We start from the raw sequence: 22,483 nt of genomic DNA, 5'->3' as shown, positions 1-22,483 counted from the left end.
GTTCTTATTTGGACATCTTGTTTGGGCTACTAGATTTATTTTCTTAATTTATTGGCATGGATATTGGCAAGAATTGATTGAAACTTTAGCATGGGCTCAGGAACGCACACCTTTGGCCAATTTATTTGCTGGAGAGATAAACTAGTGGCCCTTTTATATTAAACAAGCAAGATTGGTTGGATTAGCTCATTTTTCTGTAGGTTATATATTCACTTATGCGGCTTTCTTGATTGCCTCTATGTCGGGAAAATTTGGTTAATTAATGTGTATATTCACGATAATCTCATTTCTTTCGATGGAGAAGGGGGTCGATCTTCTTCTATTTATACATCTAGGATTCGACTTGTATCGTGGATACTAATAGGAATTCAATAATTATGGCAAGGAAAAGTTTAATTCAATGTGAGAAGAAGAGGCAAAAATTGGAACAAAAATATCATTCGATTTGTCGATCCTCAAAAAAAGAAATAAGAAAGGTTCCATCGTTGAGTGAAAATGGGAAATTTATGGAAAGTTACAATCCCTACGATGGAATAGTGCACCTACATGCCTTTATTGACTTTGTTTTTTGACCGAAAGGCCGAATGCTAACTATCGAGACTTTGGCCTATCCAGACACATACTTCGTGAAATGGTTCATACATGTTTATTCCCAGGAGCAACAAGATCAAGTTGGTAAGGATTAATGCTTCATTTCTATTTCAATGGTCGATGATCATAGAGGCCCCTATACCATTCTATATAAATGGGCTATTTTATTTGTACAGATAGGGTGGAGGGGAGCATTTAATCCTTGTTTAACTATTAGTTTTTAGTTCTTATCTTTGGCATGGGGTAGAGCAGTTTAGTAGCTCGCAATGCTCAAAAGATTGAGGTCATGGGTTCAAATCCTATTTCTGCAACATCTTGTTCTGGTAACTAGTAATTAATTCTCGCCTTTCGCTTTTTGGGGGGTCGAAGGCAAAATAAGACGTAGGGGAGGGATAGAATCACTACACTATCACGTCTGACTATACCAACTCCTAAATTTCCTTAATTTAAGGATATATTTAATGCTATTTATCAAATTCAATAATAAAAATAAATAGTAAAAAATGACTTTATCTTAGATCTTGGAAGGATAGCGGGAATCGAACCCGCATCCTCTCCTTGGTAAAGAGAATTTTTACCATTCAACGATATCCATATTTTTTCGTTCTTGATACACAATATGTACCCACATATATTATATATAACCAGATCTTATTTGTTCAGTGTCTGGACACATATTCTCTTCGAAACGATTCCAATTATTTTGTTAATTATATTTATTTTATTCAAGAAGTTTGACCCCCTCTAATTTTTTGGTTTTCTTTATTTGATTTGCATTTTCTTTGGAGAATTAGATTCAAATTTAATGTGGCTCACAACCGCGAAAAATTAGGGGGGTCATTTTGGTTTTGGGTCTTCGACAAATAGGTTCAAGAGATGAGAGAATTAAGGATACCCACTAGAAAGACTAATCCAATCCATAAGGATTTACTAGAAAATACAACATTTTTGTTACTTGACTAGCCATCAAGAGAAGCAAATACAACAGGTACGCTAATCAATAAGATTAATGAAGTAGAAATTAATGCAAAAATAGCTAATTGGAAAGCAAGAGTCATGCTTTTATCCTCCAAGCTACCAACAAATGAACTATATACCATTTGATCCCTCTATCAGCCAAAAAATGTTAATTGTGATAAAATATGTCATCGAGGGATTTTACTTTATCATGAATCCATTGATTCTATATGACTTATTACTATCCCCCTTTCGTACTTTATTCGTACATTGAGTGGGGTGGGGGAAATAGAATTTTCTTTTTTATTTCACAAACTGACATGCTAGATCATATATCTATATACGGATAGATAGATGGACTGGTGGATTTTCACTTGAGATCTTTCTATAGATAGTGGGGGTATCCACCCTTATAGCCATGTTCTATTCGGAGGAATAAAATAAAAATAGTCTTTTAGAGAGATGGCTGAGTGGTTGATAGCCTCGGTCTTGAAAACCGATATATTTTTGAACAAAGAACTATCGAGGGTTCGAATCCCTCTCTCTCTTTTTTTGCTAATTGAATAGATTGTTTTCGTTAGTGGTTTTGCACAATCTGCTATCCAAAAGAAAGGGGAATGGCTCGGATATCCCATCTAGCCAAGCTATAAATATAGATTAGATATAAATTAGATAAAATAAATGAGTTAAAAAAAGGAATACTTAAGATGATTTCAAGATGGATGATTGAAGCAAAGTAATTTGTACTTTATTTAAACATTGGATCTCTTGTCTCATATCAATTAAGAGGGGTCATGGAAAGAACATGTTCAAAGTCACGATCAATTTCTTTTTCAAATCCTGCTTCAACTGAATGAGCCATTCCTGTGTGCCACAAATGACCTACAAAGAAGAAGAATCCTAGAACAAAATGAGATGTAGATAACCACTTCTAGGAGAGACATAATTGACTATATTGATCTCGGTAGCTACACCACCCACGGAATTTAAAGAACCTAAAGAAACATGAGTCATATATTCCCTGAACGTCGTTCCTTCCAAGGTTGTATATATTTTTTCAACCTACTCAAGTCTAACCTATTTGGACCCCTTAGAGGCTCTAACCATGGAGCACGCAGATCCCAAAAACGCATAGTTTCTTCTTCAAAAATGACTTCTCCAGTCAGGAAATGCATTAGATATTTACTTAAACTAGTAGGTCATTGAGAGGATCCCACTTTAGCCTCAAGACGTTAGTCTCTAACTAGAAAAGAGAATGCTTGAGATTGAGAAGCTTCTGGTCCAGTAGGCCCGTAAAATTCACTAGGATAAGTGGTATTATTGAACCAGAAAAAACAATAAGCAATGAAACCAAAGATGGCTAAAGCCCTTAAACTATAAGATACGCAATCCTCTCCAGACCATACAAGTACGCGTCGAGCCCATGCGAAGGGTTTGGTTAAGATATGCTATATTCCACCAAGTATACAAGTGGAACCTAACCATACATGTCCTCCGATTATATCTTCTTAATCATCCACACTAACAATCCACCCTTCCCCTCCAAAAGGGGATTTTAGTAAATAACCAAATATGATACTCGGGCTAAGGGTCAAGTTGGTAATTTTTCTTACATATCCCCTTCCCGGAGTGCAGGTATCATATACGCCCCCAAAATAAAGAGCCTTAAATACTAGAAGAAAAGCCGCTATACCTAACTAGATTAAGTGAATACCTAAAATTGTGGTCATTTTATTTCAATCTTTCCATACATAACCAAAGAAGGGAAAAGATTCTTCAAGTGTCTCAAGTCTCAGAAGTGCATGATAAATATCGCCAAAGCCCAATACTGCAGAAGAAATTAAATGAAGTACTCCAGAAACAAAGTATGGAAATGTTTCTATAACTTCTCCCCCAGGGCCTACCCCCAACCTAGAGTAGTTAGGTGGGGAAGTAAAATCAATCCTTGTTCATACATAGGCTTCTTGGGTATGTAATGGGACACTTCAAATAAGTTCATTGCTCCATCCTAGAATACAATTAATCTAGCATGGGCTACTTGAGCCCCTAGTAGTTTACTGGATAGATTGATAAGTCGGACATTCCTGGCCCACCAAGCAAAACCAGTGGTTTCTTGGTCATGACCAGCTAAGGCTAAAGTTCCATTAAAGAGTGTTTACACATGGTTTAACCTCCTCAAGGGATATAGTTTTAATGAGGATGATCTTGAGCTGACATCCAAGCGCGAATACCTTTGTTTAAGAGAATATTTTTGGTGTAGAAAGTCTTAAATTCAGGATCTTCCACTGCGCAAATTTCTTGAGAAACAAAGTCATAGGTGTTTAGAGCAAGACCGACTACTCCAAGAGCACTCATCCATAAACCGATTACTGGCACAAATAACATAAAGAAATATGACCAACGTTTATTGGAAAATACAACCCCAAAGATTTTGCACCAAAAGCGATTAGCGGTGAACATTGAATAAGTTTTTTCAGCTTGAGTTGGGTGAAAAGAACGGAATATATTTGCACCATAACCATCTTCAAATAAAGTATTTTCTATGGTAGCACCATGAATGGCGCATAACAAAGTTGCTCTTAATACATCGGCAACTCCCATCATATGAAAAGGGTTCAAGGTCCAATTATGAAACCCTTGAAAAAATAGGATGCATCGAATTATAGCTACTACACCAAAACTAGGTGCAAAGAACCAACCAGACTGACCTAGTGGATAAATAAGAAATATAGAAACAAAAATAACAATTGGACCAGAGAATGCGATTGCATTGTAAGGTCTTAATTGAACAGATCGAGCAAGCTCGAATTTACGTAAAATGAAACCTATTAGGCCAAAAGTTCCATGGAGAGCAACAAAAGTCCACAGACCCCCCCAATTAACACCAACGAATAAAATCTCCTTGTGCTTTAGGACCCCATAGTAACAACAACGAATGAGCTAAACTTTAGCAAGAGTAGAAACTGCGGGAGTTAAGAAATTATAGCCTTCCAAATAGAACTGGCCAATCCATGGGTATACCATAGAGTTACAAAGGTTTTACCTGTGAACCAACCCCCTACATCTAAATAGGCATAAGGAAAGAGCAATAGATCGAACCAGCCTACAAAAACAAAATGGTCCCTCCATAACCAGTCATCCATAATATCAAATAAATCATTTTCATCCTTGGTAAACTTACCAATGGCTATAGTCATAGTGATCCTCCTATTCAACTACTTCGACTATTTTTGAGCACCTCATATCTTTTTTGGGGCATTCCAAGATCCGATTATTTTTGTATGATTTCTCTTGCACTACCCTTTCCAATGGGTTTCGAAGATAAAAACCTTTATTGATTAGCCCATAAAATGACCTAGGTAAATCTATGAACTCCATTGGATTATTCCTTCTGACTAAGCATATGAACCATGAATTGTCTTATTAAGATAATTCAATCAATTCCTTTTCTTGAAAGAACTCTTCAAGGAACAAACAGTCCCTTTACTTCATACTTCATATAAATAAATCTAAAACCCCAAAGTATATCTTTCCGTATTGAAGGAAAAAAGACAGTTCGATCGATTATTTATTTTTAGATTCTTTTATCTGTTAGAAAAGAGATAATCTACTATTTTGCCTTTTTTCCTTTTAGAAAATTGAAAATTCAATTAAATAAATAAATTGGATACTATTATATTACATTAGTATTAGTTAGTGATCCTAACTTAGTGAGTCCTTTCTTCCATGATGAACTGTTGGCACCAGTCCTATATTTTATCTGTATGGACAGAGGAACAAAGGGGCTCGACAGAAAGAGGAGTGAACTATAAGAGAATCAAAAAGGTCAACCTCTTTCAAATATACAACATGGATTCCGGCAATATAGTTGGACTCTCATGTCGATCCGAATGAATTATCCTTTCCATGAAGGTAAATCTTTACCTTCTAGGCAAGAGGATAGCAAGTTCCGAATTCTGTCTCGGTAGGACATGTATTTCTATTACTATGAAATTCATAAATGAAGTAGTTAATGGTAGGGTTACCATTATTCTTTTTGTAGTAAGGAATCTTATATGTGTTCCTAAGAAATAAATTTGTCCATTTTTTGGGTCTCAAAGGGGCGTGGAAATGCATAAGAACTCAAATTGAAAAGATATATAACTCCAGTTCCTTCAGAATTGGTAGTCAATCTCATTTTTGATAGGGGAAGTTGACAATAGAATACGATTTTTCCCATTATTTTCATATCCGTAATTCTGCGAAAAGAAGGTCCAGCTCCAAGTTGGTCAAAAATAGTGGCATTGAGTTTCTCGACCCTTTGACTTAGGATTAGTCATTTCTATTTATCGATGGGGTAGGAAGGGATATAATTCAGCGGTAGGGTGTCACCTTGACGTGGTAGAAGTCATAAGTTTGAGCCTAATTATCCCTAAGCCCAATGTGTTTTTTTCAAGTTTGATTTGCTTCCCCACTGTTGTTCAATGAGAATAGATAAGAGGCTCATGGGATTGACGTGAGGGGGCAGGGATGGCTATATTTCTGGGAGATAACAATGGGCGAATATGAAACACATGGATACAAGTTATGTGTTGGAATGAAAGACAATCTAGAATCCTCTTTGTCTATGAACAAAGAAGCTATAAGTAATGCAACTATGAATCTCGTGGAGAGTTCTATCCTAGCTTAGGATGAACATTAGCAGCATACTTAGCACATACAAGTCAGATGGGAAACACGGGAAACGGTGTTTCCAGAGGTGGACGGGTGAGTAACGAGTAAGAACCAGCCCTTGGGAGGGGAACAACAGCTGGAAATGGATGCTAATACCCCGTAGGGTGAGGTGCAAAAGGAGGAATCCGCCCGAGGAGGGGCTCATATCTTATTAGCCAGTTGGTGAGGCAATAGATTACTAAGGTGATGATCAATAGTTGGTCCAAGAGGATGATCATCCACACTGGACTAAGACACGACCTAGACTCTAATAGGAGGCAACATTGGGGAATTTTCTGCACTGGCAAAATCCTGTTGGAGCAATGTCGCATGGAGGTATAAGGTCCACGGGTTGTGAAATTCTTTTCCTGGAGAAGAATCAATGACGGTATTCGGGGTATAAGCATCAGATAACTTTGTGCCATCAGTCATGGGAATATAGAGGATGCAAGTGTTATCCGGAATGATTGGGGAGTAAAGCATCTGTAGGTGGCTTTTTAAGTCCACCATCAAATCCTAGGGCTCAACCCTGGAAAGACGGTAGAAACTACCAAGCTGGAGTACGGTAGAGGCAGAGGCAATTTCCAGTTGAGCGATAAAATGCATAGAGATAGAAAAGATCACCAACGACAAAAACACTCTGTTGGGCTAATACTGACACTAAGAGACAAAACCTAAGGGAGAAGATGGTATTAGATACCCTAATAGTCCTATCCGTAAATGATGGATACTAGGCGTTATGCGTATCAACTCATGCAGTGTTGTAGCTAACGCATTATGTATCCCTCTTGGGGAGTAGATTCACAAGAACGAAACTCAAAGGAATTGATGGGAGCCCGCACAAGCGGTGGAGCATGTGGTTTAATTTGATCCAAAGCGAAGAACCTTACTAGGGCTTGACATGCTATGAATCCTCTTGAACTAGAGAGATGCCTTCGAGAACACGGACACAGGTGGTGCATGGCTGTCGTCAGCTCATGTTATAAGGTGTTGGGTTAAGTTCCGAAATGGGTGCAACCCTCGTGCTTAGTTGCTATCCTTGCCTTGGGTCAAGTCATCATGCCCCTTTTGCCTTGGGAGACACACATTTTACAATGGCTAAGAGAAAGAGTTACGATCCCACGAAGGTGAGCTAACCCCAAAAATTGGTCCTCAGTTCAAATTATAGGCTACAACTCGCCTGCATGAAGTCAGAATTGCTAGTAATCGCCTATCAACCATATGGCGGTAAATTCATTCCCGGGCCTTGTACAGACCGCCCATCACACTATGGGTGTTGGCCATGCCAGAAGACGTTATCTTAACTTCAAGAAGGGGGACGCCAAAAGCAGGGCTAGTTAGTAGAGTGAATTCATAACAAAGTAGTCGTACTGGAGGGTGCGGCTGATCACCTACTTTTCAGGGAGAGCTAATACTTATTGGGTATTTTGGTTTGACACTCTTCATACCCTACAAAGAAAGAAGGGAGCTACATCTGAGTTAAATTTAGAGATGGAAGTTTTCTTCTCTTTCTTGATAGTGAAGTAAGACCAAGCTTATGAGCTTATTATCCTAGGACGAAACAAGTTGATAGGACCACCATTTTAATGTCCCTATGTTCCCCTCGTATGGCGACATGGGGGCAAAAAAAGTAAAGAGATAGATGGGGTTTCTCTCACTTTTCGCATAGTGGGGCCTTAGTGGGAGGCTCTCACGATGGGCTATTAGCTCAGTGGTAGAGCGCACCCCTGATAATTGCATCATTGTGCCTGGGTTGTGAGGGCTCTCACCTACATGGATAGTTCAATCTTCTCATCGGCGCCTAACCCTGAGATGTAGATCATCCATGGCATATTAGCATGGCGTACTCCTCTTGTTCGAATCGGGGTTTGAAACCAAACTCTTCCTCAAGAGAGTAGATGGGGTGATTTGGGTAAGATCCAATTTAGATCCAACTTTCTATTCACTCGTGGGATTTGGGTGGTTCGAGGGGGACCACCACGTCTCCTCTCTTCTCGAGAATCCATATATCCCTTATCAGTGTATGGACAACTATCTCTCGAGCATAGGTTTAGGTTCAGCCTCAATAGGAAAATAAAATAGAGCACCTAACAACTCATCTTCACAAACCAAGAACCATGAGATCACCCCTTTCATTCTGGGGTGACGGAGGGATCGTACCATTCGAGCCATTTTTTTCTTGACTCAAAATTAAAATGGGAGCAGGTTTGAAAAAGGATCTTAGAGTGTTTAGGGTTGGGCTAACAGGGTCTCTTAATGCCTTATTTTTTCTTCTCATCGGAGTTATTTCACAAAGACTTGCCAGGGTAAGGAAGAAATAAGGAACAAGCACACTTGGAGAGCATAGTATAACATAGAGTTGTATGCTGCATTCGAGAAGGATGAATCACTCCCAAAAAGGAATCTATTGATTCTCTCCTAATTTGTTGGATCGTAGGTGCGATGATTTACTTTATGGGCGAGGTCTCTGGTTCAAGTCTAGGATGGACCAGTTGCGCCAGGGAAAAGAATAGAAGAAGCATCTGACTACTTCATGGATGCTCCACTTGGCTCGGGGGATATACCTCAGTTGGTAGAGCTCCACTTTTGAAATTAGTCATTACGATTGTGGGTTGGATGTCTAATTATCTAGGAGGTAATGATACTATATTTTACCTAAACCGGTGGCTCACTTTTTCTAAGGAATGGGGAAGAGGACCGAAATGTGCCACAGAAAGACTCTACTAAGACAAAGATGGGCAGTAAAAAATGTAGAGGATGTAGGATGGGTAGTTGGTCAAATCTAGTATGGATCGTACATGGATGGTATTTGAAGTCGTCAGCTCTCCCAAGGTTTCCTTATTTGAGATATCTGCGTAAGAGGATCAAGTTGGCCCTTGCGAATAGCTTGATACACTATCTTCCTTCAACTCTTTAAGTGAAATACGGCAAAAGATAAGGAAGGAAAATCCATGGAATGACCCAGTCATCTCCACCCTGTAGTAACTACGAGATCACCCCAAGGAGGCCTTTGGCATCCAGGGGTCATGGAACAACCATAGAACCCTATTCAATAAGTGGAACACATTAGCTGTCCTCTCTCAGGTTGGCAGTCAAGATCGGAGATGGGCAATGACTCATTCTTAAAACTAGCATTCTTAAGACTAAAGAGTTGGGCAGAACGGGGGAAACCCTCCATTCCTATTTGTCTTATAGTTGGATCCTCCGGAACTATAAGAATCCTTAGTTAGAATGGGACTCCAGCTCAGAACCATTTGAGTGAGATTTTGAAAAGAGTTGCTCTTTGGAAAGCATAGTACGATGAAAGTTGTAAACTCTATTTGGGGGGGAGTTATTGTCTATCATTGGCCTCTGTGGTAGAATCAGTCGGGGGACCTGAGAGGCGATGGTTTACCCTATGGCAGATGTAATAGGTTCAAGTCCGTTTATCTTCAACTCATAAACTTAGCCGATACAAAGCTTTATGATAGCACCCAATTTTTCTAATTTGGTGGTTCAATCTATGATTTATCATTCATGAACATTGATAAGATCCATCCTTTTAGAAGTACCTTAGGATGGCATAGCCTTAAAAGTTAAGGGCGAGGTTCAAAACAGGAAAGGCTTACGGTGGATACCTAGGCACCCACAGAAGAGAAAGGGCATAGTAATCGATGAAATGCTTAGTGAGCTTAAAATAAGAATAGATCCGAAGATTCTCGAATAGGGAAACCTTTTGAACTGCTGCTAAATCTATGGGTAGGTAAGAGACAACCTACAAAACTAAAACATCTTAGTAGCAAGAGAAAAACATAGCAAAAATGATTCTCATAGTAGCGGCGAGAAAAATAGAAGCAGCCTAAATCATGAAAATAGGGTTGTTGGAGAGAAATACAAGCGTCGTTCTACTAGGAGAAGCAGCCTAAATGCTGCACCCTAGATGGAGAAAGTCAAGTAGCCAAAAGCATCACTTGCTTACACTCTTACCCGAGTAGTATGGGGCACATAGAATCTCATGTTAATCAGCAAGGACCACCTTGGAAGGGTAAATACTTTTGGGTGACCGATAGTGAAGTAGTACCGTGAAGCAAAGGTGAAAAGAACCCCTATCAGGGAGTAAAATAAAACATGAAACCATAAGCTTCAAAGCAGTGGGAGGATCCAGGGCTCTGACCATGACCCTATTGAATAATGAGCCAGCAACTCATAGGTAGTGTCTTGGTTAAGGGAACCCACCAAAGCCATAGCGAAAGTGAGTGTTTATCGAGCAATTGTCACTACTTATGGACCCAAACCTGGGTGATCTATCTATGACCAGGATGAAACTTGGGAGAAACTAAGTGGAGGTCTGAACCAACTGATGTCAAAGAATCAACAGATGAGTTATGGTTAGGGAAGAAATGCCACTCGAACCCAGAGTTAGCTGGTTCTCCCCGAAATGCATTGAAGCACAGCAGTTGACTGGACATCTAGGGTTAAAGATCTATTTTAGTGTGGTCTGCGAGAGCGGTACCAAATTGAGGCAAACTCTGAATACTAGATATGACCTCAAAATAAAAAGGGTTAGGGTTAGCTAGTGAGACGATGGGGGATAAGCTTCATCATCGAGAGGGAAACAACCTGAATCACCAGCTAAGGCCCCTAAATGAATGCTCAATGATAAAGGAGGTAGGGATGCAGAGAATTCCATAAGGTTTGGCTAGAATTATCCACCCATGAAAGACTGCGTAATAGCTCACTGATCGAGCACTCTTGCACTAAAGATGAATGGGGCTAAGCAATCTGACGAAGTTGTGGGATGTAAAAATACATTGGTAAGGGCGCGTTCTACCTTAGAGAGAATCCTCCACACGAACGGTGGTAGACAAAGTAGAGCGAGAATGTCGGCTTGAGTAACGCAAATATTGGTGAGAATCTAATGCCTGGAATACAAAAGGGTTACTCTGTAAGGTTCATCCAGGAAGAGTGAGTTAGGGACGAAGATCAGGCCGAAAGTCATAGTTGATGGACAATAGGTGAATATTCCTGTACTACCCCTTGTTAGTCTCGAAGGATGGAGGAGGCTAGGTTAGCCGAAAGATGGTTATTAGTTCAATAACGTAAGGTGTCCCTACTTTTTCAAGGTAATAAGGGGTAGAGAAAATGCCTTGAGTTAACATTCAAATACCAGACGCTATGGCGCCGAAGTAACCCATGCCATACTACCAGGAAAAGCTCGAACGTCTTTTAGCAAAAAGGTACTTGTATCCGAAATGACACAGGTGGGTACGTAGAGAATACCTAGGGGAATGAGACAACTCTCTCTAAGGAACTCGGAAAAATAGCCCCCTAACTTTAGGAGAAGGGGTGCCTCCTCACAAAAGCGGTAGTAGTGACCAGGCCCGGGCGACTGTTTACCGAAAACACAGGTCTACTTAAAGTTGCAAGACTATTTATGGGGGATGATGCCTGCCCATTGCCGAAAGGTCAAGAAAGTTGGTGACCTGATGATAGGGGATCTGGCTACCGAATCCCTAGTGAACGGTAGCCATAACTATAACATTCCTAAGGTAGCAAAATTCCTTATCGGGTAAGTTCCGACCCGCACAAAAGGTGTAATGATCTGGGCACTATCTCGGATAGAGGCTTAGTGAAATAGACATGTCTATGAAGATACGGACTACCTGCACCTGGACAAAAAGACCCTATGAAGCTTCACTATTCCCTGGGATTGACGTTGGGACTTTCCTGCTCAGCTTAGGTGGAAGGAGAAGAAGGCCTCCTTCCGAGGGGGAGCGAGCCATCACTGAGATACCACTTTGGAAGGGCTAGAATTCTAACCTAATTTCAGGACCTATGGGCCAAGGGACAATCTCAGGTAGACAATATTTATGAGGCGTAGGCCTCCCAAAAGTAACGGAGGCATGCAAAGGTTTCCTCGGGACGGACGGAGATTGGCCCTCAAGTGTAAAAGTCGGAAGGGAGCTTGACTGCAAGACCCACCCGTAGAGTAGGGATGAAATTCAACCTTAGTGATCTGATGGTACCGAGTGGAAGGGCCATCGCTCAATGGATACAAGTTACTCTAGGGATAATAGGTTAATCTTCCCCAAGAGCTCACTTCGATGGAAAGGTTTGGCACCTCGATGTCGGCTCTTCTCCACCTGGGGCTGTAGTTAATCCAAGGGTTGGATTATTCGCCCATTAAAGTAGTACATGAGCTGGGTTAGAACATCGTGAGACAGTTTGGTCCATATCTGGTGTGGGAGTAAGACCATTGAGCAGACCTTTCCCTAGTACAAGAGGACCGGGAAGGACGCACCTCTGGTGTACCAATTATCATGCCTACGGTAAGCGCTGGGTAGCCAAGTGCGAAGTGTATAACTGCTAAAAGCATCTAAGTAGTAATCCCATCACAAGATGAGTGCTCTCCTATTCTGACTTCCTTAGAGCTTCCGATAGTATAGCCAAGAAAAAGACAGGTTCTCTTCCCCTGTGGGGATGGAGCGACAGAAGTTTTTTTGAGAATTCAAAAGAAGGTCACGGTGAGATGAGCCATTTATCATTACGATAGGTGTTAAGTGGAAGTGCAATGATGTATGAAACTGAGGCATCCTAAAAAACTGATAGACTTAAACCTTGTTCCTACATAACTAGATCAATTCCATTTGGCACTCTCCATATATTTTCATTGTTCAAATCTTTGACAACATAAAAAAACCATTATTCAACTATTTGACAACATGAAAAAACCAAAAGCTCTGCCCTCCCTCCCTATCTATCTAAGGGATGGAAGGGCAAAGGCCTTTGGTGTACCCTCTAGTCAAGAATATGGGCCTCACAATCACTAGCCAATATGCTTTTCTCTCATGCCTTTCTTTGTTCATGGCTTGATATTCTGGTGTCCTAGGGATAGAGGAACCACACCAATCTATTCTGAACATGGTGGTTAAACTCTACTGCGGTGACGATACTGTAGAGGAGGTCTTGTGAAAAAAATAGCTCGACGCCAGATGATTAAAAGCTTAACACCTCTCATTCTTATTAATTTTTCAATATGAAAATGAAAAATGAAAAGGTCATTTTATTCAAAACCCCAATTATGAAATCCCTTCACTCCCACTTCACACCTCGGAATGCACCCTTCTTATAGACTTATAGAGATAAATGCACTTTCATATCTTCTTAACCCAAAATGGCTGGGGAGAGGTAAGGTTCCTTTTTTTGAATGTACTCCCAGGAACAGATCCAGTGGAGATAGGGTGGGTCTTGTAGCTCAGAGGATTAGAGCACATGGCTACGAACCATGATTTTGGGGGTTCAAATCCATCCTCGCCCATAATCAGCCCAAAAGGAAAGTACCTTTCCCTTTGGGGGTAGGAAAATCATGATTGGGATAGCGAACCAAAAGCTATGGAATTGGGTGTGGGTCTTTTGTCGAAATGGAATGGCTTTTCTTTTTATCTTTTTATTTATCGTGAATGGGGGAATCATTACACATAGTATGCCTTATCCGCTTATTCTTTTGTTTTACGCCCCATAACTCTTGCTCAACCAGGCTTGGGAAGAATAGAAGGGCAAGTATTACTAGCATAACCAAAAATCCTTCCTCTTCATTAATATATTTGCTCGTGGAAATTATGACCTCTCGAGAGAATCGATGACTAAATAAAAGATGTAGTGCTAGTACATCTAAGACTTTTTAATTGGCTAGTTGTAAATAGCCCAGTGCTATGGAATAAAGGATTATCTTGGACCTAGACCGAGTTATTGATGGTAATTATATAATCTCGCAGAACAGAATGTGATATGATGAGATAGAATGCAATAGAAACAAAGATATGGAATGGGTTACCTACTCTTAACGGGCAATGTGAGCCCCTTTATTCTGAATTAAAGAATTCAGAATCAACCAAATATCCCCAAGTAGGATTCGAACCTATTACCAATAGGCTAACAGTTGACTGCTCTACCACTAAGCTATTGAGGAACAACAGGAGATTCGATCTCATAGAGTTCAACTCCCGTTCCCAACCCATGACTAATATGAGCTAGAAGCTTCCTTCGTAACTCCCGGAACTTCTTCGTAGTGGCTCCCTTACATGCCTCATTTCATAGGGATCCTCAAAGTGGCTCTATTTCATTATATTCCATCTATATCTCAATTCCATTCATTTAATATCCCTTTGGTGTCATTGATATAACATATGTCATTTCTAGTCTATCTCTTTCTATTTCTTTTCTATATATGGAAAGTTCAAAAATCATCATATAATAATCTAGAAATTGCAATAGAAAAGAAATAAGAGAGGTTTGTGCTGATTTTTCAATCTTTTCTACTAGGTAATCTAGTATCCTTATGCATGAAGATAATCAATTCCATCGTTGTGGTCGGACTCTATTATGGATTTATGACAACATTCTCCATAGGGTCCTCTTATCTTTTCCTTCTCCGAGCTTTGATTATGGAAGAAAGAACTAAGAAGAATGTACCAACAACAACTGGTTTTATTATGGGACAGCTCATGATGTTCATATCGATCTAATTATGCGCCTCTGCATCTAGTATTGGGTAGACCTCATACAATATCTGTCCTATCTCTACCATATCTTTTGTTTCATTTCATCTAGAACAATCACAAACATTTTTTTGATTATGGATCTACTTCAGAAATTCAATGCATAATCTCATCATTCAATGTGTATTCTTGAATAATCTCATTTTTCAATTATTCAACCATTTCATTTTACCAAGTTCAATGTTAGCCAGATTAGTCAATATTTATCTCTTTCGATGCAACAAAAAGATCTTATTTGTAACAAGTGGTTTACTTGGTTGGTTAATTGTTCACATTTTATTCATGAAATGTCTTGGATTGGTATTAGTCTAGATACAACAAAATCATTCTATTAGATCGAATAAGTAGATTCGATCTAATAAGTACCTTGTATTAGAATTGAGAAATTTTATGGCTCAGATCTTTAGTATTCTCTTATTTATTACCTGTGTCTACTATTTAGGTAAAATACCCTCACCCATTCTTACTAAGAAACTGGAAGAAGCCTCAAAAATAGAATAAAGGGTGGAAAGTGAGGAAGAAAGAGATGTAGAAATAGAAACTGCTTCCACAATGAAGGGGACTAAACATGAACAAGAGGGATCCACTGAAGATGATCCTTATCTTTCTCCTTCCCTTTTTTCTAAAGAAGGGTCGGATCCGGATAAAATTGATGAAACGGAAGAAATCCTAGTGAATGGAAAGGAACATGAATAAGAGGGATCCACTGAAGAAGATCCTTATCTTTCTCCTTCTCGTTTTTCGGAAGAAGGGTGGAATCCGGACAAAATTGATGAAACGGAAGAAATCTTAGTGAATGGAAAGGAAAAAATAAAGGATATAGTCCACTCTCACCTTACAGAGATAGGCTGTAACAATACCAATACTAGTAATCATCCAATTTATGATTATCAGGATTCTTATCTAAATAATAATAACACGGGGAATCTAGAAAATTTGAAATGGCAACTGCTTGATAAAAAAAATGAAAATCAAGACCTCTTCTAGTTTCAAAAACCTCTTGTCAGTTTTATTTTCGATTATAATCGATGGAATCGACCATTTTGTTACATAAAAAATAATCGATTTGAGTAGGCCGTAAGAAATGAAATGTCACAATATTTTTTTGACACATGTAAAAGTGATGGAAAACAAAGAATATCTTTTACATACCCTCCAAGTTTATCAACTTTTTGGAAAATGATAAAAAGAAAGATACCCCTATTGTCACTCCAAAAAATGCTCCCTAATGAACTGGACAATTAGTGGGTTTCTATCAACAAACTGAATAAAAAAAATTTAAATCGACTTGAAATTCTGGACAAGGAATCTCTTTCTCTGGATATACTCGAAACAAGGACGAGATTGTGTAATGACGATATTAAAAAAGAATATGTGCCTAAAATGTATGATCCTTTGTTAAATGGACCATATCAATGAACAATCAAACAAGGGGTTTCATCTTCAATCATAAACAATACTTTGCTAGAAAATGGAAAAGAGAGAGTTAGACTAAATAGTATTCATACTATCTTTCTTCCTAATACTGATTACCAAGAATTTGAACAAAAAGTGTATACGGTTGATAAAAAACCATTATCAACAGAAATTGACGACTTCTTGACTATAATCAATGAATTTGGTAACGAACCAAAATCGAGTTTAAATTTGAAAGGCCCTTCTTTATTTTCAGACTAAGAACAGGGAAAAGCCAATTCAGCAAAAAGAACAAAATTTGTAAAATTTGTATTCAATACACTTGATCCTAATGAGACAATATCGGGAAAAAAATTGATTGAAATAAACGAAATAAGTAAAAAAGTACCTCGGTAGTCACATAAATTAATCACCGAATTGGACCAATAAATGGGTGGATTTCAAGATCGCGCATTAATGGATGATCAACTTCGTTCATGAAAAGCCAAACTTGTAGTTATTTTTACTGACAACAACGCCACTAACGATCTTGAGGTGGAAGTGGCTTTAATAAGCTATTCGCAACAATTAGATTTCCGGCGATGTGTAATTAAAGGTTCTATGCGTGCTCAAAGGTACAAAACATTTATTTCTAAACTCTTTTAAGAAAATGTGCATTCCCCCCTTTTTCTTGACAGAATAATCCGCTCCGTCTTTTTTCTTTTGATATCTCTGATCTGATTAAACCAATTTTTCAAAATTTGGCAGGTAAAGAGGGGGAATTCAAGATTCCAGAGTCTAGAGAAGAACAAACAAAAAGAGAAGATCAAAAAAGAAAAGGACAAAAGAGAGGAGAACAAGAAAGGAAAAAACACGGATAGCGATCGCAAAAGCCTGGGATAGCATTCCTTTTGCACAAATAATAGGAGGCTACATGTTAATAACTCAATCAATTCTTCGAAAATATATTCTATTACCTTCATTGATAATAGCCAAAAATATCGGGCGTATGTTATTCTTACAACTTCCTGAATGGTCTGAAGATTTGTAGGAATGGAATCGATAAATGCAGATTAAATGTACTTATAATGATGTTCAATTATTAGAAACAAAATTTCCCAAAAATTGGTTGAGAGACGGGATTCAAATAAAAATTTTATTTCCTTTTTGTCTGAAACCTTGGCATATATCTAAATTGTACCCCTCCCTCGAATAGCTAATGAAAAAGAAAAAAACAAAAAGACAATTTTTGATTTTTAACAGTTTGGGATATGGAAGTTGAACTTCCCTTTGGTTCTCCCCGAAAGTGCCTTCCTTCTTTGAGTCCATTTTTAAGGAACTCGAAAAAAAAAATTGGAAAATTAAAAAAGAAATATTTTATAAGTCTAAAAATTTAAAAAGGAAAAACAAAATTATTTATACGGGTTTCAAATAAACCAAAAATAGCTTATCAAAAGGTTTTTTTTATCTTACAACTCATCAAAATCCAGAAAAAACTCAAAACAAATTCTAAAAAAGTCTTTTTTGATTGGATGGGAATGAATGAAAAAAATATTTAATGTCCCATATTGAATCTGGAAATTTGGTTCTTCCCAGAATTTATACTACTTTATAATGTCTATAAAATAAAACTGTGTATTATACCACGCAAATTCCTTCTTTTAAATTTGAATACAAATGAAAATGTTAGTCAAAATAAAAACCAAAAATAAAACTTTTTTCTACCATCAAATAAAAAAATAAAGAATCGAATTCAAGAAGCAAAAGAACCCGCAAGTCAAAGAGAGCGTGGATCAGATATAGAAATCAAAGGAAATCTGGACCCTGTTTTCTCAAAAAATCAAAACGATCTTGAAAAAGATTACGTCGAATCAGACACAAAAAGAGGGTAAAAATAAAAAAAAAACAATACAAAAGCAACACGGAAGAGAAACTAGATTTGTTCTTGAAACGTTATTTGTCTTTTCAATTGAGATTGACCGATGCTTCGAATCAAAAATTGATAGAAAATATCAAGGTATGTTCTCTCCTACTCCGACTGATAAATCCAACCAAAATTACTATATTATCAATTAAAAGGAGAGAAATGAGTTTGGATATAATGCTGATTCTGGCAAATTTACCTCTTACAGACTTGATGAAGAAGGGGGTATTGATTATCAAACCTATTCGGTTGTCTGTAAAATATAATGGAAAATTTATTATGTAGCAAACTATATGTATTTCATTGGTTCATAAAAGTAAACACCATACTAATCAAAGATACCGAGAACAAAGATATGCTTATAAAAAGAATTTTTACGAATTCATTTTGTAACCTCAAACTCAAAGAATAAATACAGAAGAAAATCATTTTGATTTTCTTGTTGCTGATAATATTTTATGGTCTAGACGTCATAGAGAATTGAGAATTCAAAGTTATTTTAATTCTTTGATTTGGAATGTCGTCGATAGAAAATCAGTTTTTTGCAATGAAACCAATGTAAAAAACTGGAGTCAATTTTTGGATGAAAGGAAACCCCTTTATAAAGATAAAAATGAATTAATTAAATTTAAGTTCTTTTTTTGTCCTAATTGTTGATTAGAAGATTTAGCTTGTATGAATCGATATTGGTTTGATACGAATAATGGTAGCCATTTCAGTATCTTAAGGATACATATGTATCCACGATTGAAAATTAATGGATAGTACTATATAACGTATCTCGTATAGAGTATTTGAAAGCCAACAAATGCACATATGCCTTGTTTTACATCTCATTCGAATCTAATTCGAGTAGACGATACTAAATCAATAAAATAAGGTATCGATTAGATCTAGAAATGAGTCAACAAAATCTTCTTCATTTTTGGATTTTAGGTTTCAATTATTCGCTTTGGTGAATGAAAAAACCGTACCTACCACTTTTTTGGATTCCTATCTTAATAAAATTTAAAATTTGATTAATTTACTGGAATTGATAAAATTAGAGGTTCATAAAGAAATTAAGTCTATATACCACGTTCAAATTATTGATATTATTATTACTGAACAATAAAATTCAAAAAAATCCATATCTATAAAATAAAGAAAGGGAAATTCATTTATGGTAAAAAATTCCATCATTTCAGTTATTTCTCAAGAAGAAAAGAAAGCATATATTCAATTTCAAGTATTCAATTTCACCAATAAGATACGGAGACTTACTTCACATTTAGAATTGCACAAAAAAGACTATTCATCTCAGAGAAGTTTGAAGAAAATTTTGGGAAAATGTCAACGGCTGCTAGCTTATTTGGCAAAAAAAATTGAGTACGTTATAAAGAATTAATTACTCAGCTGGACATTCGAGAGACAAAAATGCGTTAATTTGATTAAATTAATTTGAAGAGTTATTTTATTTACACTTATATGTTTCGATTAAATTTTGATGAACTTCTTTGAACTTTCAGTAATTCATGGAAGAATGAATCGTTAAAAAACTTATGACTGCACCAACTACAAGAAAAGACCTCATGATAGTCAATATAGGACCTCAGCACCCATCAATGCACGGTGTTCTTCGACTAATCATTACTCTAGATGGTGAAGATGTTGTCGACTGCAAACCAATATTGGGTTATTGTCACGACCTAATTCCTTAGGTCATGATAGCACCTACTATAACCCATCAGTAGGTAAGCCAACCCGTCAACCCGGAACTTCTAGTAATGGGTTTGAGGGCAGAAACTAAACAAGAGTGGCGAATTATAAAGATAGGCAGAAAGAATAAGTGGAAGTAAACAAAAATATGATATAAACACTAAAGATCCCTCCCAAAACCTGGAAGTGTACAAAGCTGCTACAAAATAAAATACGAGTACAAGTCTTGAAAGTGGACCGAAAATATATAAAATAATTGGATAGTCTCAAAAGGCAAAAGACGGGCCATCTATACTGAAGGAGATATGAATGATCCAAGAAAGCCAATTGTTAACCCTAGCCTCTGAAGCTGACTGCAAATGCTCAATCTATCCACGACGGTAGGTGGTGCTCATTCCTATTTCACGAAAGTAAACCAAAACATGATATAAATAACTAAATATCCCTCCCAAAACCTGGAACTCACAAGTATAGAGCTGTACAAAATAAAAGATGAGTACAAGTCCTGAAAGTGGACCAAAAATATATACAACAACTGGCTAGTCTCAAAAGGCAAAAGATGGACCATCCGTACTAAAGGAGACAAGAATGATCCAAAAATGCCAAGTGCTCACCCTAGTGTCCGAAACTGACTGCAATAAGCTTGATCTATCCACGGCGGTAGTAGTTCTCATTCCTGAATCATGAAAGTAAATGCAGAGTGTAGATGAGTACCAAGACAACAGTTACCCAGTAGGCATCATACGCCGAATGAGTAGAAAAGATAAAAATAATATGAAAAAAAGGAATAGCCTAAATATAGTCAACATAAGCATCAAAAGGGAAAAGAGTATTACCTATGAGAACTACAACTAACTATACCCAACTGCGCAAGTTAAATAAAAACCTTGATGAAGTCCCATAAACCAGCTGAGTACATAAAATAACTATAGCTACCAAGGCTGGGAACCAAGAATTTGCGATGTCAGGAGCCGAAGTTATGTATCATTTAAAAATCCAGAATCTCCAAGAGTTAATTGATCTAGGGATGAATTAGGGGTCGAGGCTAGGACTGGGACCCAGATGCTCACCCGAATGTTCAAAGTGGCCAAGGCCGGGACTGGATACCTGGATGCTTGTCATAATACATAATTATAGTCGAGGATGGGACTGGGTACCCGGATTCTCCCTGTAATACATCAGTACCAAAATATTCTACTTCCTTACTAGAATACAATAGTACCAAAAATCTTTTCCCAAATTAGTCAATTGATATGTCGCTAAAATTGGAATTGAAGCCCAATTCAACAATCAAGAAATCTAGTATTGCCGATGCATCACAAAAGTCATGATTATACCAATTTGTTACACCCCGCACTCTCGAGCTCGGAATGACTTCTTAGGTTCCTTAGACACTATCATGTGAGCCGGATAAGATACGACACTATCAAACAACTCTAAGGAAACAAGATTATGATACCTCGTGAGAAGGAAGTTGGAAATGGAGTCATAAGAATCCGAAAGGAATTGGAGGCAAAGTAATGAGTAGTAGGACTCGATTTACCTATGTAAGATACTAACTTGGCAGTCTTACATACTTAAGCCATTGGAGTACGTACCAAACTTGCGAAGCATGGATTACATAGGCTCTTAAAGTAAAACGAGATTACGAATCCACGAGGGAGGAAAAAAAATGATGAAGTGGCAGCCTAGGAGGGTGACACGTGGAAGCACCTCAAGCAGGCAGGTGACCCACCTGCTTGAGGTCAAGTAGGTGACCCACCTGCTTGGGGTAGGTGGACCCCATTGCCATGTGGCAGCACCCCATTGGCCGCATGGTTGAGGTGGCCCAATAAGGCTTGACACTTGTCACCCTTAGGTCATTTGGAGTCCAAAAAAATCAGCCAAACATAGAGAGAAAACGTGAGAGGAAGAGAGTACTACGGTAGCCATGGTTCAAGAAGAATTAAGGTAAGTTCTTCACTTTTCTTCCATGAATTAATTATCTACGATGTTCCCTAAGTACGCGGATATGTATATATGTGTTTTATGATGTTTGTGGAACCAAAACTTCAGCTTTACAATTGGAAATTTGGAAGAAAAAGAAGAGAAAAATGTTAAAGGGGCAAGGAAGGAGGGCTACGGGTTTGGCCCTTTTGGGGTAAGCTTTCGGGTTTTGTTCCATGAATTAATTATTTTAATTGACCCTAAGTTGTATAATGGTGTTTAATAACATAAAATTTCAATTTGGGGCAGCAAATAAGTAACACAAACAGCCCGCTCAATTTCAGCGCGTATGGAGAAGTTCCGAGTTGCGCTTTGACAATTTTGGCTAAATTCGGGTAAGGTAAGGTTTCTCCTTCCAATTTTGAATTTATGGTGTTGTTATGGAGTATATTATACACCTTTTTGGTTTCTGTAAGTGTGTAAATATTATTGGAACACTTGACGTTCGGAACAAACTAAATTGGAGTCGCTAGAAGTGAATTGTCGTCGAAATAAAGTGTCGTTCTTGTGAGTTGTTGATGCAGGGGTGTAATGTATTGTTGAAGGAACTAAATGTATTCTAAAATGGTTGTGAATTCTTCTGGTTTCAGTTACACGACCCCTCATTTCGTATATTTAAAGGCATTACAGAATAAAGGCTAGACGCCCTATTGTGATATCGTATTTTTGAATAAGTCGTTTGGAGTTTATGTTGTATACTGTT

At 37.9% G+C, this 22,483-nt stretch overlaps 2 pseudogenes; one reads left to right on the top strand and one right to left on the bottom strand.

Moving 5' to 3' along the window:
• Positions 1-3,738: 3,738 nt before the first annotated feature.
• On the bottom strand, positions 3,739-4,745 carry LOC129881589 (photosystem II D2 protein-like; annotated as a pseudogene).
• Positions 4,746-14,561: 9,816 nt separating this feature from the next.
• LOC129883497 (protein TIC 214-like) lies at positions 14,562-15,473 on the top strand (annotated as a pseudogene).
• Positions 15,474-22,483: the final 7,010 nt, after the last annotated feature.

Source organism: Solanum dulcamara, chromosome 3 (assembly GCF_947179165.1).
Source record: "Solanum dulcamara chromosome 3, daSolDulc1.2, whole genome shotgun sequence".
NCBI lineage: Eukaryota > Viridiplantae > Streptophyta > Magnoliopsida > Solanales > Solanaceae > Solanum > Solanum dulcamara.
This window is presented reverse-complemented; position numbering and strand designations above follow the sequence as displayed.